The 18,108-nt window shown below is 43.4% G+C and overlaps 1 protein-coding gene and 1 pseudogene across 1 annotated transcript in view; one reads left to right on the top strand and one right to left on the bottom strand.

The window, feature by feature from the left end:
* CACNB2 (calcium voltage-gated channel auxiliary subunit beta 2) overlaps positions 1-18,108 on the top strand; it is a 398,219-nt gene that overhangs the window by 28,921 nt on the left and 351,190 nt on the right. The gene's annotated exons all lie outside the window — the stretch shown is intronic.
* On the bottom strand, positions 932-1,529 carry LOC132419917 (signal peptidase complex catalytic subunit SEC11C pseudogene; annotated as a pseudogene).

Here is an 18,108-nt window from a genome sequence, read left to right on the forward strand (position 1 = left end):
TTAGTGGAAAATTAGTTGGACCATAGAAATCCAGTTTGAAAAGCAAATGTGTTATTTTCCCCAAATGGAAGCACCTGGAGAATGATTTTTAACCGTGGCACCTTTACATAGGCCAGTGGTGATAATTTGACCAGGGCTTGGGTTTCCCTGCAAAGACCTGATAAAACCTACTTAATCTGGAGACTTGTTACTTTTCCACAGTCTGTTCCCAGCCACGAGATTTTTAAAAACAACGGTTTTCTTCTGTTTAGTTCATTCTGAATCCGCATCTTGAGTATACATGATAAATGGTGATTGGGCACCCAGATTAGCCTAAATAACCTTATTATACCAATAATAACTGCAGTAGCATGGAATCTCAAGGAAATTCAGGAGTGATAATACTGGGTCATTGGTGGTAATTTAAAAAAAAAAACTAGCTCCTTTTGTTTGATAAATATGACCTGTGTTAGAAAAAGGATGTCCTGTTGTGCATGAGGACATCTGCGTGTTTACCAGGTGATTCCACTTCAGATATCTGCTATCATCATCCTTGTTTTATGCTTCAAATAAATCATAAAATACAATTACAAACATAATATTTATATGTTTATAATACTATAATTTATAAATGCAATTTCTAGATTATATTTATTATATTATATTAGAAATACAATATAATTGATAAATACGATCTAAATACTTATAAATTATATTATATGATATATTAAATAAATAATAAAATATTCAGTATTTTTTAGAACCTGCTGAAAATATCTGTTATCGTTCTTGTTTTTTGTTTATTTTCAGGGACGAATCATTTATTCGAACAAGACAAAAATGTCTCCACATTGTTTCCTTTTATACAGAAAGAGGAACATTTCAAATATATTAGCTTCTCTCTTTTTCAACAGAATTTATTTCAGTCTGGTCCCAGGAACTGCCTTTCATTTTAGGGTTCACGTTTTAGTAACACGTATGCGCCCATTACAACCCAAAGAGCACACCTGGATTTTGGATGGTCGTTCATTATTATGGTGACCATGCCAACCTATGGTAAAAACCCTCTGGCTCTCCCCAACATGTCCCTCTTTTCGAGCCAGCGCTGGCCTTCTTTGTACTAGCCTCTATCCCCAACGTCATTATTGTCTCCCCTGGTCAGAAATTTGATGTCTCCATTATCTTTTTCATGAACTTTGATAACTCTGTGAACTATTGGAATGTCTCGTCTTTCGACTTTAAAAGCAACGATTTCAGCAGCTCTAATCGGGTGTTCCAGGGAATTTGTTAGGAACAGACGGTGACCCCTGTGAAAGGCTGGCCCACGCTGTCACTCAGCACCACCACGATGGGACTCCCGCTGCCAGTGAGGACGATCAGGCCTTTCCAGACCATGAGCGCAGAAGACACAGTCATGGCGAAGTTTAAGACCAAGTAATAGAGCTGGTGCTTGTTCATCTTCCTCGGGTCCCCAAAGGTGTCCAAGCCGGACGCGGGGAGATGTGACCCCACGGTGCCCATGCGCACCGTGCCGGGCTCTCTGGGGGCCGAGGCGGCCCGCGGGCTCCAGGTGTCACAGACAGCTGCGGAGCACCGGCCAGACCCCCACCCAACGGCCTTCATCATTCTTGTTTTCTGATTAAATGCAGGTGGTTTTCTCTGAATATAAAATTAATATACGCTCACTTAAAAATAATTCAGAAAAGAAAGACTGCTTTGTGATTCCACGACCCAGATCTATTTACATTTTAAGATAACATGTGGAGAATTTGTGATAAAAGATATGGTGACAATATTGCCCTCTGAATGAAGTCCTCTGACTGAGTTCACTTCAGTTTGCAGGACTTTACTCAATCGATTGTAGACTTTGGACCAAATGCTTGTATTTTATAAGGTGGGTATTTTATACAAGGTAGTGCAGACCGACTCCTTCATTAAAAAATTTGCCTTCTTGGATCACAGCATTTGTCTCCTTGATCGTCATTTGTACTTATGGACCCGTTCTTCCCCTTTGTTCACATCTCCCCTCCAGTTTCCCTGTGTTCATCTTCGGAAGGATCCTTCTTTCTGGAAGGGACATCAGTTAGAATCCTCTGTGTCAGGAGCCTGCACACAGGACCCAGGCTGGCTTAAGCAAAAAGGAGGTGTGGGGCTCATTGAACTTTCAGGCCCAGGCGTCAGTGACTGGAATGGCACCTCTGTCCTTGGGCGCCTGGTTTCTCTCCATCTCTCGCCTCTGCTCCCCCCGATGTGTGCTTCATCCTCAGCCCTAGGTGGTGGCAAGATGGTGCCCGACAGCATCAGGCTTCCATCCTTCCAAGTTCATGTTCTGTTGCCTTTCACTGACTGTGACTTGAGTGATCGTGCAGCCGTGGATGCAGAGCTCAGGCTGTGGTCTCTGATCCACTGATGGGCCAGACCCAAGCCGCATGCTCACTCGGGAGGATGAAGAGGCAGGGAGAAAAGTCAGCTCCATATAAGACACGTGGATTAGGAGGGAGAAAGGTGGCGACTTCCGGGGGAATATCCAAGAGCTGTTACCAGGGGAAGAGTGAACGGGTTTAGGATGGTGGCAAAAAGAGCTGAGGTCCACTTCAGAGGATGAATGAAGCCTTTAGACCTGTGAGCTCTCAAGTTCCTAGGGGGGCTCAGGAAAACACCATACCCCAGGTGTAGGTGCAAGAAGAAATCATTGCAACCCCTCAAGCCTTCTTCCAACCGTACTATGCTTTCTCCCATCTAGAAGCAAGTGGATTCCTAGTGGGAATGAGTGAGTCTGAGAAAAGATACCTTCCTGGAAATATGTATGTACATTTATGTGTCTAGAAATATGTGTTCATGAGCATGTGTGCTGCCCCTACAATTTTGAAAGTATCAAATCTTAGTCTTTGTTATAAAACCACTCCAGTTACCAGTGTAAAATTAGAATGTTTCAGTGGTGTATGTGTGCGTTATGTGTGTTGGTGTATGTGTGTTGAAAAAGCCCATGTGGGCACCAGAGGACTGGCTAAATCGAATTATCACGGTCTTAATAAAATTTGAGTGGCGCTAATGTGCTCAAGGCAGAGGAGAGAGTTTGGCTGGTTTTAGAAACCAAGAAGTCGTGTTCTTGATTTTTTTTTTTTTTAGCTTGAATATAGTATTGTCAGGTTTTACCACAAGACTAGACACCTTAAGGGAATTTAATGAGATGTTTGAGAATCTTACTAATTGGGGCAAATTAAGATATTAAGGTTGAGATTGTATTTTGTTTTAAGGAGTAATCATAACTTTTGCTTGGGGTCTTAATTCAGTGGAAAGGAAGGTTTCATTTGCCGGTTCGTGAGGTGTTCAACACAGTGTGCGTTACCATTGGCTTTGTCATTAAAAGTACCCGCGACGCCCATCCAGAGAAAACTGTTGTCCTTGTTCTCAGATCTCTGTAGTAAGGATTTTTTTGGTTGTGAATGTCAGAATCCCATCTGAAACTCACATAAGCAAAAGGGAATTTGTTTCCACTCATAACTCTCAAAGGCCTGGATGTTATTAGAAATGATAAGATGCTGGTAGGACTGTGTCTCCTGCCTAGGTATTGGAGTCTCTCCTACCACAGACCAGATTTCACCGTGTAGGCCGGGACATAACAGTTGGAAGCCCCAGGCTCCCTTCCTGCCATCTTTGATAACGAATAAAAGGCTGTTGCTTCCTGTTCCCCTTTTCTAATTCCATTTCAAAGAACCACCGAGAAGGACTCTTCATTGACCTGCTTTAGTTCAGGTACCGCCTTTTGGACCAGTCTCTGTGGGCAAGGATGAAGTAGCATGGTGGACCAGTTTGGCTAAAATGTGTGTGTCAAGGGTGGGCAGATGGCGTGGTTAGAGTGGGGGAAGGACAGACCAAGGAAGGAGGGTGGGGGTTGCTATCAGAAGAAGTCAAAAAGGAGTGCGCGGCAAGCCAGTTATCAGTGGGAAGAGTTGACTTCTGTTACCCACGATGCTCGTATGAGCGCCTCTTCAGAAAGCGGACATCTCAGAGACATGGGCCCTTTATCACACTCTCTGTCTTCCCCATGAAGTAACGGAGCCTCACTGGAGGCACAGATCCAGAAGAAGGATCGAGCAAGGTGGAAGGTTAAAAGATCTACTCTCTCGGGGAATTACATAACCAACGTCTTTCAAGGTGTGAAAAGCTAGCCCTTCCATCTGAGTAGTTGATCGAAAATGCTTTTATCTTGGATTTCACTCTTCCCCTTAGGTTCCATTCACATTGGGCTTTCTAGTTTCCCAGGCCTGTTTTCATACACCATTTCTTTCCAACTAGACAGTCTCTTCTGAAGGTCTGGAAATAGAAGTTCAGAGAAGTTTGGCCCAAGGTCCCAGAGCTTCGAAAGGGCAGAGGCAGGGTTTAACTCCGGTGCTCACCACACCACACCAGGCTCTTGGTCGTTAGGTTCTGTTTTCATCTTAGTGTCACGAGTATTCACTGCTAAAAGCCTACACCTGTCTTACTTTACCTTCAACGTGTGTCTTAATCAACAAGTGTTAAGACTAGCGTGTTTATTTCAGTCACTTAGTGGCAGGATTGCTTAGCCACTTCGAGCACAGACTCTGGACTCGGACTGCCCGAATTCAAGTCCAAACTCTCTAGTTCTCAGACTTCAAGCAAGTAACTTAACCTTTGTGAGTTTCAGTCTCTCTTCAAATGGGAAGAATGATAAGACCTATCTTAGAAAGCTGTTTCGAGAAATGGAAAAGCTGATGGAGATGAAGGAAAGCTACTTCATCAAATACTCTTATTTACATTAGCACCCTCCCTCGCTGGTACAGGGTGAATGGATGAATATTGGCTTGGAAGGCGCTAATAACAGATTCAGGTCAGCGGCTTATTTTAGGTCAGCGTACATATCGTTACAGGATACCCACAGGTGAAAGATGTATTTGTGACGGAAGGAGCCTGGAACATGTTAAGAAAGGTTTCTTAAGAGCTGTGGGCCATAGGAACTTTAGGTTTGATTTTGACTTTCGGAGGTGGGTTAGGAGTCCTTACAAAAGCAAGTTTGGTTTAGTCTTTTCTGCCTTTGAATTAGGAGGTAAGTGATGAGTCACTGAGGTTTCTGAATATGGGGAGACATGCTTCCAACTGTCCAACATGTTTTCCATGACATGTTTTCTTACACGAAAAGCAAGGACATGGTATGTCTTGTGGATGTTCAGATGTTTGTATCCCCCGGTCGGGCTGTGTCTTGTTACATTTTTGTAGGATTTTAAAATGCTTAGCAATTCACTGAGACTTTCAAACGTTTGGATTTTACATTTCCATCAAGTGACACAAACATCCTTGCAAATTAGTAAGTTCAGGGTGGTTTTCCAGCAGAAAGTGAAGCTGCTGAGTCTGGAATGGCCTCTATGAAATGAGTAAATTTGTACTAAATTTGATTAGTACAAATTTAGTTATAGAAAGTGAAAAAGAGACTATTCTATAATCGCTACTGAATGGAGACTCTGTTCTCTAATAGTTACCTTCTAAATGCTTTGGGAAGGTGCCTTGTCTTTGTTTAGTTTGGCCATTATTTGAGAGAATAAAAATTTAACACCTTAGAAAGTGGGGCTCTGAGGCACTTTTATTTCTGACTTCACATTTGCTTTATTGTTTTCCCTGATTCAGTCACCACAGTGAGTATGTGAGCCAGATGGCTGTTCTTTCTAACATTCATCCAGACTTCAACAGAATTTAGATTCGTCGAGCACAGCCTTCAGATTGTTTTTCCCTTGGACTAATACAAATGCTTAAAAAAACAAATTCATCTTAGAGAATTGAGACTTTTCACTTTGATTTCAAGACTTAAAAAACAAATTTAGGAACACAAATCCAAAGGAAGAGCGTTAGAGCATCAGTGTCATACAATTATTTATAAATAAAATATTAATATGTGATATATCAATAAAATAACCTTTAAACATGCTCTATGAACCATCTTCATCCGGAGATTGGCACATATGCAGCCACATGGATGGGACCTAGAGATGATCACACTGAGTGAAGTAAGTCAGACAAAGACAAATGTCGTATGACATCACTCATGTGGAATCTAAAAAAAAAATGGTACAAATGAACTTATTTACAAAACAGAAATAGACTCACTGACGTAGAAAACAAACTTACGGTTACCAAAGGGAAAGGGGGTAGAGATCAGTTAGGAGGCATGGAAGAGATTGTAAACAAAGAAAAAAATATACGTATGTCACTGAATCACTTTGCTGTACACCTGAAATTAACACAACATTGCAAATCAGCTATGTGTTGATAAAAATTAAAAAAAAATTCTATCTGGCTGATGAGCAATTACCTCCCAATAGGGTCTTGTTTTTAAATCCTTTTAAATAAATCTGTAGGATCTTCGGGTTTTCCACAGCTCTTAGTATTAAACACAACGTAATTATGTAGATCAGTGTCAGCCTTTGCATCGTGCCGCCTGCGATACATGTTTAAGAAGTCAGTCGCTGCTGTCAGTCTCCACGTTGGCGCCCGTGTGGTCACGAGGGGTCTCCTTTGACTGAAGGCCTCAGTGAAGTAGGCAGAGACTTGAACAGAGAGATCTTTCCCCTCGAACACATCCTTGGTCACCTTACCCTCTACTGGCTGACTTTGTTGCATATTAAATGAGCAAGATGGATGCAAGTCAAAGGATTGGGTCAGAATAAAGCTATTATGTATGAAGAAAAAATGAGAATGATTGAAATGTTCAATCAACATTCAGTACCAAAAGTTTTAGGAGGAGCGTTCATTTTGTTCAAGTTAAGGTTCCTATTTGCTAAGTGTTTGGAAATCTCTCTCTCTCTCTACACACACACACACACACACACACACACACACACACACACACACACACGTCCATACATATGCGGAGCCACTGCCACGGGACTGGGGACTCCAGTCTTCTTGTTTTTTAAATTCAAAACATGTCCCCCACCCACCAACTCTTGTGGTGTCCAGTAGAAAGCAAGCACAGTGTGTGCTTTTCCAGTAGAAACTTAGGGTGGGGAGTGAGTTCTTGCTGTTGTACTTGCAACAGACACTTTCAGAGCATTGAGATTGGATTGAATTCTGAATTCAGCACATTAGAGATGGGGACACATTTCTTGTCTTCATCAGAGTCATTCCTTGTATGCCAAGGAAAATTGTGTACTTCGATTCATGACCACACGATGTTTCCTCGTATTATTCCATGAGTGTCTGCATATTTGGCTTCGTACAAGCAGGGTAAGGAAAGGGAAAGCCTCAGTGATTGTGAGGGGGATTGACAAGGACCTACCACCCAACACCCAACAGAGGACATTGCCTGATTGGGTCTCTGATCCCAGGAAGCTTAGCGTTTTCCATAGGAGCTAAAATATGCAGAGTGTGCTTAATAGAAGAGAGTGGAAGTGCCATAACCAGGGAAACAGAGAAGGTGCTTCAGGACGTGAGTGTTGGAAGATGGTGTTCTTTTTTTTGAAGATTGTGTTCCTACCAGGGAATCACAAAAGGAGTGCAGGAGAAATTAGATGTGATCCTCCAACAGTGGGAAGGAAAGGCATTCTAGGAGTAGGGACCAGGGAGACACAGATGTGGCAGGAGGAGAAGCATGATTTCTGTAGAAGAATAGTGAGGGATCTTTTTACCTGGTGTTCAGGGAACACTAAGAATTCGTGGCAGGCAGGTGTAGAAAGGTGGGTTGAAGGAAATGGTGGGCAGATAGAATGCCAGATGAAAGAATTAGAATTTAGAAGCTGGAGACAGATGGTCTGGAAGTACCTTCTCCGTTTGCGGGGAGCTGCGAGAGAGGGGTTCCGGTAGGAGCAGCCTTGACTCAGAGAAGCCTGGGCATGCTTCCGCTTAACAGGTGAGGGATGTGGGGAAATCTCTCCATTTCAGCCCAGAGTTTCGGGGGACAGAGAGAAAGTGAGGGGAAAATAGGGAGTGGCTGAGTGGGGATTTTGATTAGGAGTAGAGGATTCCAGAACTTGATAAAAATGCCAGTGAGAAAGGGGGTAGAGGTGGGTGGGGGAGATGCCCTCTGTTTCAGGCAGTGACTGGGGAAAACAGTTCCACTCGCATCGCAGTCTCCCTGTACCTGGGATTTAGGTTGTAAAGACATTTGGTGAAGAGAAAAATACAGAAGCAGAAGTACCCTTTAGCATCCTACAAATCCCCTGTAAGATACAGAATGTATATATGGCACTGAATCGTCCGGTATACAGAAAGGAGCTGGCCTGTATTTAGGGGTCATACTGTGTGTATTTTGAAGCCAGACTCCCGTCTAACGGGGCAAGGCGACCATCCTGGGAGGACAGAAGCTATGAGAGTGATGGCAGGGTGCGGTACCTCGTCCCCCGTCTCAGATTCCCAGGGGGACACATACTCGTCATCCTCCTCCCTCTTCTTTGTTTAGTGGTTGTTGTTGAGGACGCAGAGTTGAATTTGGACATCGTGGCGAGGATGTGACTTTGCTGTATTTGTTCTCTCTTTCAGCAGTAAGTCTGTAGGGATTGAGGGCGTGATCTTTGTCATAAAGCCAGGGCACCCGATTCTTTGTGTGTGTGTGTGATACTTGCTGTCAGTGGTCTTCATAGTGATTTTTAAGCCATTTCACACAGTACTTTAAGCACTAAGCGTACCTTATGAGCCTTTGTTAGAGCTTAAGTAGTAATGAAGCGTCTCAGATTCATTCTCGTTCAGGAAACATTCAATAAATATCTCTTTGGTACATGCCTATCATCATTTAAATATACACCAGACCCTGAAAGTCACAGGGATTCGTCAGACGGGTCACGTCCTCAAGGATCCGCTTGGCCAAGAGAATCTCTTCTTTTTCAATGCATGTTACTCTCAATTATTGCATCAGGGTAAGGCAAGGTCACACACACACACACACACACACACACACACACACACACAGATCGTGATGGGGGTGGAGGGGTCTTTCCCCTCTTTCTTGTTTCCTTTAGCACGGATGATAGAAGCGTCTTTGGCTGAAGGTGAGAATATTGGGGGTGAGGGTGCATAGATCCTTCCTATGGAAGGGCTAGCAGAAATGCAGGTGAGAAATCTGAATCAGCCTTTCTGCTTGCCGTGCATTCTGTTTCTGAAGGTGGTGAGGAGTAGCCTTGGTGTTGCCATGGGGATAGGGACTTAGAAGGAGCCACCATTAGCAAGTCTGTTTGAAACTCTGAGAACCTTTGAGCCAAAGGGAAGTGGCCGGTAATGGATCCCAGGGGGGCTCCTTGGGTGTTTCAGCTACCAAACCCTGCAGGGAAGGGGCCGAGGGAGTGACCAAAATATAGAGCAGCATCGAGCTCTTCACTCTTTTTTTTTTTTTTTTTTTTTTGCGGTACGCGGGCCTCTCACTGTCGTTGCAGAGCACAGGCTCAGCGGCCACGGGCCCAGCCGCTCCCTGGCATGTGGGATCTTGCCGGACCGGGGCACGAACCCGTGTCCCCTGCATCGGCAGGCGGACTCTCAACCACTGCGCCACCAGGGAAGCCCTTCACTCTACCTTTTTAAAGAGAGAGACAGAGACCTTCTGGCATCTGTGTGTTCTAGTAGAGACGTGCACGTAAACAAATGATAATTTTCTAGGCTTTGCTTTCGAGTGGGTTGCTACCAATTGAATAACTACCAGCATTTCCATTGCAATGTAATTACCGGGAAATAAATGTCAGGGACTTTAATTTTCTCACCTCCTTTTAGCAGAATGTCAGAAAACAAGATGATCTTACTGTGAGGTCTGGAGTGACACAGCTCATAGAGAGCCAGGACAGTAGCCCTTGCTGCCTTGTAAATTGTTGGAGGAAATGGCTAGTTATCCGACAACCATTAAGAAGGGTCCTCTGTGCCTCCGGGTCAAAGGGGCGGGGTGCAGGGTGGTGGTTGGATCCGCTCATCTGCGGAGAGCTGGCGTCGCCGGTCTTTCTTCCCACGGCCCTTGCCCCCTGCACGCTGTCTCCGCCACCTCCTCCTTTCCATTTAGTCTCTTAACACACCTGCTCGCTCTTGTTGAATGAAACTTTGGTGTTTGGGGTCATACAGGCTCTTTTGCGATCTAGAACGTGCCCTAATCAGCCATGCCTATTTATCTCCTTTCCTTCCATTTTTGACATCTTCGGACAAAGTGAAGCTCCCATCAGTAGGTTTTTCCAGACAGAGCTCAAGAATTTGTTCCGAGTACTTGAGTTGAGGCATTTGTGTTTGAGTTCGGGGCTCACATGTTTGCCTGATGCCTTCTTGGATACTGGTTATTTTCTTGCGCTTATTAATGAACATACGCACACATGTGTTTAAAAGGTACTTTAACAGCAAAGAAGGACTTTAAAACTCTTTGCATTCAGATGACTCATGCAAACTGCATTTCCCCTCCAGGAGTCTCACTTGGGGATTTTACCTTTCTCTGACTTGCGTTAGTTTCATAAAAAACCCCTTTAGCTCATCGTTGGCAAAGATGATGCTCTCCATGGGATACTCCTTGGGTATAGATGCGGCTCTAAGAAAAGACGCGTTCTGAAGGTCCCATCCTTATGCTTGTATGCACAAGTTGGCATGACTACGGGGTCCGCTTCCTCTGCTAGCTGGAACCCGGGCTATTTATAGTGTCTTTTCTTGGCTTCTGAGTTAGCGTATCAGCGTGTATTTATGCAAGGGAGAGCTCCGAGGCCATATAAGACTGTAGTTTAGAAACCTAGTAGCCTCATTTGCCTTCTGCATATTCTGGATGGAGAAGAGCGATATTATATTTTGCCAACACAGAGCTGGAACGGGAATGGAGTGACAAGACACATTACTCCAGCTTTGCTGAAATCACAGGTGACGTAAGCATGGCACGAGGCGGAGTCTACACAGGGAGAAGGATCGCCCAAGGATGAGCGACAGGGGAGTTGTCCCAGATAACAGGGCTGCTGTCAGTGGCACTAGATGAAATCTTTCGTTCCTTTTGCAGGTGGACAGCACCTCAAATTCCTGCTCACTCCCAGAGGCATGGATGTTTTCATTGAGGCCAGTGATTTCCCATAATGATGCCAGGGCAGGGAGGGTGATGTCATGGAAAGAACACGGGCCAGATAAGCCTGGCCTTTCATCTTGGGCCCTGCAGGCACGAATCTGGTGACACTGTAAAGGTCAGTCTCCCCAGTCTCCAGTTTTGTCATCTGCAGAAGGGGAAATTTACATCCTCCTCTCACAGGGCAGTTACGAGGGGCAAGGATAATATAAACCGTAAGGAAAGTCTGGCACAGAGCAGGTGCTAATCAAATCCTGAAAACTCCCGAGACATAAAAGTAAATGGAGCAGAGGCAGTCTTTTCCTCAAGGGTCCACATTAAGGTTTTTAGCCAGGTTGGAAAAAAAGAGACCAAATGTATCTTTGGGACCCATTTCCCTTCTGCCTCTGCACCTGGCCTCCAAGGGTCATCTTGTCCTTTAAATTCTCCATCTGAGTAGGTACCTAGATTGGGAGGACCTCCCCTCCGTCTCCTCCCATCTCCCATAAATCTTCCCTCCAGGTAAAAGCAAAGCTGAGACTTTAAGAGATTCCCACAGTTGGTAAACAGAATCTTAATAGTGAGTAGATGTAAGCCCATAGCTTTGGTTGAACCTCTTTCCCTTTGTGGTGTTTGGTACCTCTGCTGGCAGTATTCGGCTAAGTTTTAGCCTTTAGAGAAAATAATCTACCAGGAGTGCCGGTTTGCCGTTCCCTTACACAGCCAGGAGTCAGAGTTTTGAAATTTGAGGTTAACTTAAACGAAAGCCCAATGAATCCTAAGGCCTAGTGGCCCCTGTGGGCATTTGATAACACACTGTGTGCCTTTGTTGTACAGGCTGATTGGACTTGATTTTTTCCCTTTTTTTATTGACGTGTAAGTTGATTTACAATGTCGTGTCAGTTTCAGGTATCCGGCAAAGTGATTCAGAGATATTCTCTTTCAGATTCTTTCCCATTATAGCTTATTACAAGATATTGAATATACTTCCCTCTGCGATACATCCTTGTTGTTTATCTATTTTATATATAGTAGTGTGTCGTCTGTTAATCCCAAATCCCCAACTTATCCCCCCCCCCTGCTTTCCCCTTTGGTAACCATAAGTTTGTTTTCTATGTCTGTGAGTCTGTTTCTGTTTCATAGATAATTTCATTGGTGTCATAGTTTAGACTCCACATATGAGTGATATCACATATTTGTCTTTCTCTGTATGTCTTAACTTCACTTAGTATGATCATCTCCAGGTCCATCCATGTTGCTGCACATGGCATTATTTCATTCTTTTCCATGGCTGAGTAATACTCCATTGTATATATGTACCACCTCTTCTTTATCCATTCCCCTGCCGATGGACATTTAGGTTGTTTCCATGTCTTGGCTATTGTGAATAGTGCTGTTATGAATATTGGGGTACATGTAGCTTTTCGAATTACAGTTTTCACCTTTTCTGGATATATGCCCAATAATGGGATTGCTGGGTCATATGGTAGCTCTCCATAGTGGCTGCACCAATTGACAGGCTGATTTTAGTATCAAAGAGTAGGTCTGCGGGGGAGTGACAGTGGTATAAGCTAGTAGGGGTCCACTGGGTGACTGGGGGAGCAGCGTCCCCAGAGTAGACCATGGGCTGCCCTCCCTTTGACCCGCTTGTGTCTGGAGTGCATGCTTACCATTTTTGAACATTAGTAGAAGAGGTACCTAAGCTTGATAATTTTTTTTTTTTTTTTTTTTGCGGTACACGGGCCTCTCACTGTTGTGGCCTCTCCCGTTGCGGAGCGCAGGCTCAGCGGCCATGGCTCACGGGCCCAGCCGCTCCGCGGCATGTGGGATCTTCCCGGACCGGGGCACGAACCCGTGTCCCCTGCATCAGCAGGCGGACTGTCAGCCACTACGCCACCAGGGAAACCCTAAGCTTGATAAAATTTTATAGAAACATAATGTAAACTTTCCAAGCATTCAGTCATAATTTGCCATATTGCTTTTTTTCTAAGCATACATGTCACAATTCCTCATAATAGAGAATGTGAGAAAAGTTGAAAAAAGTTTCAAGAAGAAAATAAAAATCACTCAGAATTCCCTCCACCTAAAGGTATAACCATTACTAATATCATGGGATCTTTCTGCCCAAATCCTTTTACCTCTCCCTCACATCCCTTCACATATATGTGATTGTTACACACGTGTGTAGCAGTTGGGGAAACTGTACAAACAGAACTGTAGTTATCGTTTTATTTTTTTCACTAATAAGAGACAGAAGAGCAAGGTGGTTGAGAGTCTGTGCATCTGGACAGACCTATGTTTGAATCCAGCAAAGTATTATCTGATGGTGGAAGGACCTTTTGGCTCTCCCTTTTTCTCCTCTGTAAAGTGCAGATACCAGCATCTCCCCACACACCACAGAGTTGTGAGGGAATTAGTGAGACATTCTGTTCAGTTGCCTTAGACTCATCTTGGCTGTGACAGTTTCTCAGACTTACTTTGTTTTTGATGACTTTGACGGTTCTGAGGAGGGCCACTCATGTATTTTGTGGAATGTGCCTCGAGTGGGATTTTTTCAGATGGGGATTTCATTCACATGCCATTAAGAGTCACCCTTTTCAAGTGTACGGCCAACTAAATTTAAGAGAGTCCTTGGGTAGCTTGATTTTGTTCAACTTAAAATTTATTAACCAAATCATGTTACTTAAATTGTATACAGAGTACTTCCGCATAGGAAACGTGTTCCTTAACTTCCATTTCTATGGTGAGCTCAGCTGCTTCTGGTGAGCGTTGATTTGAGCACAGTTATAATGCATTTTGGCAAAAGGGACCCAGAAGGTCATCTTGGGTTTGCTGTTACCCTGGAAATGTTGAAAGGAATGAATTTGTTCTGGCATCTTTGACTGTTTTGGACACAGTTTCTAGCAGGGTACTTGTTTTTATATACTAACTGAAATAGTACTGATGTCAGAGTAGCTTGCATTTGGAATACAGAAAGGAAAATGGAAATACATCTTTCACCTTGACGAAAGGCTGGCAACAGATGGGCAGAGATGATCAGAAAGTAGAAATCAGGGTGTGTGAGTGGGACTCCCGTTTGTGCATCTTACCCTGCATACTCAGCACATTCGTTCATTCAACAAATCTTTATTCAGTGCCTACCACGTGCCAGACACGGTTCTTGGCGCTGGGGGTGCAGCAAAGAGCAAAGCAGATAAAACCAGATTCTCATGGTGCTGATGTAGTGGTGGTGTTGACAGACAGTAAAGAGATCAGTGTGTGTCGGGGGTAATAAGTGGTTTGAAAAAGCATAAAATGGGGTCAGGTGCTACAGAATCGTTCATGAGCTGTGTTCCAGAAAGACCTCTTTGAGTTGACATCTCAGCAGAGACACATACATATTTGACTGAACGTATGTCTGCAACATGGAAGTTCTCTTGGGAATGAAGTTGATTCAATCACAATCAGTCCCCAAACATGCAGTCGTTTGTATACAGCTGTCCCTGTGCACTGCTCTGGAGACTTAATAGTCAGTAGGATACACCGTCCTGGCTTCCAAGGAACTTCCTGCCTTGAGTGGGAACAGGGTGTTAATTAATTAATAAGTCCTTTAGTGACAAACTGCGAGAAGGGCTGGGAAGGAAGGGCGCAGATTGCTGTGAGGCGTAAGAGGGGAGGAGAAGAAGCCAGTCCAATTGGGTGGTCAGGGAAGGCTTCCTTGAGGAAGGGACACAAACTGAGAGGCAACAGAAGAGGTGGAATGGACAGAAGTGAAGAGGGCTTGGGAGGAAGGCCAAGGATCCTGGGTGCCAGGAACCAGGGAGAATTATGAGAGAAATCTGCAGTGACAGCAGCACCTAGAGCATCAGCTCCATACAAGTAAGAGGAAGTTCTCCGTCACTTGAGGCCGTCATAGTCTGGAAAATGGCTATCCTTATGATTACCGTAAATACCCAGTAAATGGTAGCACACGAAAGTAAGTTCATCTGAAAAAGGCCATCCAGTTGACTTGCTTGGACATTCTTGGAGTTTAGAGTGTACTTTCGATTTTGCAAAAATAACTAGAATGTCCTATTACATATCAACTTTTTGATTCCTGGTTCGAGTAGCCAAGAATTAGAAGAGATAGATCACATGACAGGGTTTTTTAAATGATTGTGTTAATAAGAAAAAAACTAGATTCTTTTTAGGAAGACAGTCTATAACTCAAGGCATAAAGGGTTCTTTTTTTTTCCTTTCCTTTTTTAAAAAAATAGTGGTAAGGGAAATTTTAGAGGAGACGTTGGGTTGTATTATACAATATGGTTCTTAGAGGCAAAGTAGCCCTCAGGGAATGTTTTTTAATCTAATAAAATGAATTATCTGTGTTTAAAGCTTTTCCTCTAGTACATTCAGTTACTTCATGCTGTGCATCGACTTTTAAGACTGTTTTGATATGGCGTGCTCAAAGTCCAGGGACTTTATAAAGACTGAACAATGCCTTTGCTAAGGGTGCAAAAATGCCTAATCTCTCTGGCTTTTAAAGTGTTTCTGCCTTTTTAGGAAAATCAAGATGTGATTGTGGAGTCGTATTAAATGAAGGGCTCACCCCAGGGGTGGTGGTTAATGATGCCAGGGGGAGGGGGGTGGTGTGAGTGTCCAGGACTGTTCACATCATGTTTGGATTATGACCCTTTCATGCAGGTAGACAGCAGACCTTGTCTAGTGACATCTGCCTACTCAGTTTCAGATTTCCATTCGTTAAAACAACAACAAACACATCCCCCAAAGTTCCAATTATTATTTAAATGCTTCTTTCCGAAGCTTCAGAATTTTGATCAACTTTGAGACTGGGGACCACCTTGTTTGTATATTTCTGATCAATTTTTTTTATTATGAAAGTTGTATGTGCTTATTTTGGAAAAGTTGGGGAATACAGGAAAGTAAAAGGAGACAGATATCTAACATCGTTCCTCATATCTCCTTATAGCCCATGGAAAGGCCATTTAAATGAAAATAGTTTCATTATTTTTTCTGATTATAAAAATAATATCTAGAGGTTGGGATTAACGTATACCACAAGTATATATAAAATAGATAATCAACAAGAACCTACTGCATAGCACAGGGAGCTCTTCTCAATATTCTGTCACAAGCTATAAGGGAAAGGAATCTGAAAAGGAATCGATATATGTATGTGTATAACTGAATCGCTTTGCTGTACACCTGAAACTAACACATCCTTGTATATCAACTATACTCCAATATAAAATAAAAATTAAAATAACAATATATGCTTAGTACAGAAAAGAAAGGTAAATATGTAATGAGATAGCCACTGCTAAGTTCTGGGGTTATTTCTCCTCTGCGTGTGTGTTTCATATTATAAAACTTGAACTCAGATCGGTATCAGGATAGACTCTGGGAAGGGTTAAGGAATATACTTTAGAGGATTGTCTAGTAAAAAAAACACAGTTCTTCAAAGTAGCTGCATCTTGAAAAGCTTGGGCTTTCCCATTTTGATAATCTTCTGATCTTTTCAAACTGGCTAATTTCATAGGTTTGGTTGGGGGCTTTGAGGACCTCACTTTGGAAGAGAACTTAATGCTTATGAATAGTCCATTAAAATAGTTACTAAATTATTTAACCAGTAATTGATATTAATTGAAGAGGGGTTTGAAAATAAATAGAACAAAAAGGAGGTAAGCACACATGACACAACTCCTCAGATAATGTATTTTTTTTTTTTTTTTTTTTTTGGTGGTACGTGGGCCTCTCACTGTTGTGGCCTCTCCCGCCGCGGAGCACAGGCTCCGGACGCACAGGCTCAGCGGCCATGGCTCACGGGCCCAGCCGCTCCGCGGCATGTGGGATCTTCCCGGACCGGGGCACGAGCCCGTGTCCCCTGCATCGGCAGGCGGACTCTCAACTACTGCGCCACTAGGGAAGCCCCAGATAATGTATTTTTATATCCTTCCTTACTTTTCGGATGCACATATTTGAGTGTGTATTGTTTTTAACATCTCTATTGGAGTATAATTGCTTTACAATGGTCTGTTAGTTTCTGCTGTATAACAAAGTGAATCAGCTGTACGTATACATATATCCCCATATCCCCTCCCTCTTGAGCCTCCCTCCCACCCTCCCTACCCCACCCCTCTAGGTGGTCACAAAGCACCGAGCTGATCTCCCTGTGCTATGCGGCTGCTTCCCACTAGCTATCTGTTTTACGTTTGGTTAAAAAAAAAAAAATGTTCTGAAGAATGTAGGGGCAGGACAGGAATAAGGACACAGATGTAGAGTATGTGTGTATTTTTACACAAAATTATTTCATATTTTTTGCGTAATACTGTTGCTTACTTTCTTCATTAAGTTGGATATTGTGTACCTTTTTCCATTTCGCTCAACAAAATTTTCTATTAGGATTTCCAGCGGCTGTAGAGTATTTGGTTCTCTAGTAGTACTGTAGTTTAAGCAATTTTTGTTGTAAAAACATTCGGGTTGTCTTGGGCTTCCCTGGTGGCGCAGTGGTTGAGAGTCCGCCTGCCGATGCAGGGGACACGGGTTCGTGACCCGGTCCGGGAAGATCCCACATGCCGTGGAGCGGCTGGGCCCGTGAGCCATGGCCCCTGAGCCTGCACGTCCGGAGCCTGTGCTCCGCAACGGGAGAGGCCACAACAGTGAGAGGCCTGCGTACCACAAAAAAACAAAACAAAACATGTGGGTTGTCTTCCTTTTTTCCCATTATTACAAAGGAGTGCAGTGGTGAATACTGGTATCAGATTATTGCCTGGAGATACCTTTCTAGAAGTTGAATTGTTCAGCATTTTGAATACGAATATTTTTTAAAGCTTTTGTTTTATTGCCAACTTATCCTCCTGGAACGGTGGACACACTGCCCCCACATTTTCTTTCACATCTTCATCAACATTGGATGTAGTCATTCTATTAAATTCTTGCCTACCTACTAGGCAAAGAAAATGTCTGTTGGCTTTAGTTTCCCTATATCCTGCTCATTTTGATACCATATTTTTTACACAATTCATTTGACAAGTGTTCATGGAAAACATGGAGGCATATTCTGTTAAACCTCAGCACTCGGACGATGACCCCAAGCACATGTTGCAAACAAGATGGCGGTGACTTCAGATTCTGTTGGTGGAGAATGGGAAAGGGAGCGT

The sequence above is a fragment of the Delphinus delphis genome, chromosome 2 (genome assembly GCF_949987515.2).
Source record: "Delphinus delphis chromosome 2, mDelDel1.2, whole genome shotgun sequence".
In the NCBI taxonomy this organism is placed as follows: domain Eukaryota; kingdom Metazoa; phylum Chordata; class Mammalia; order Artiodactyla; family Delphinidae; genus Delphinus; species Delphinus delphis.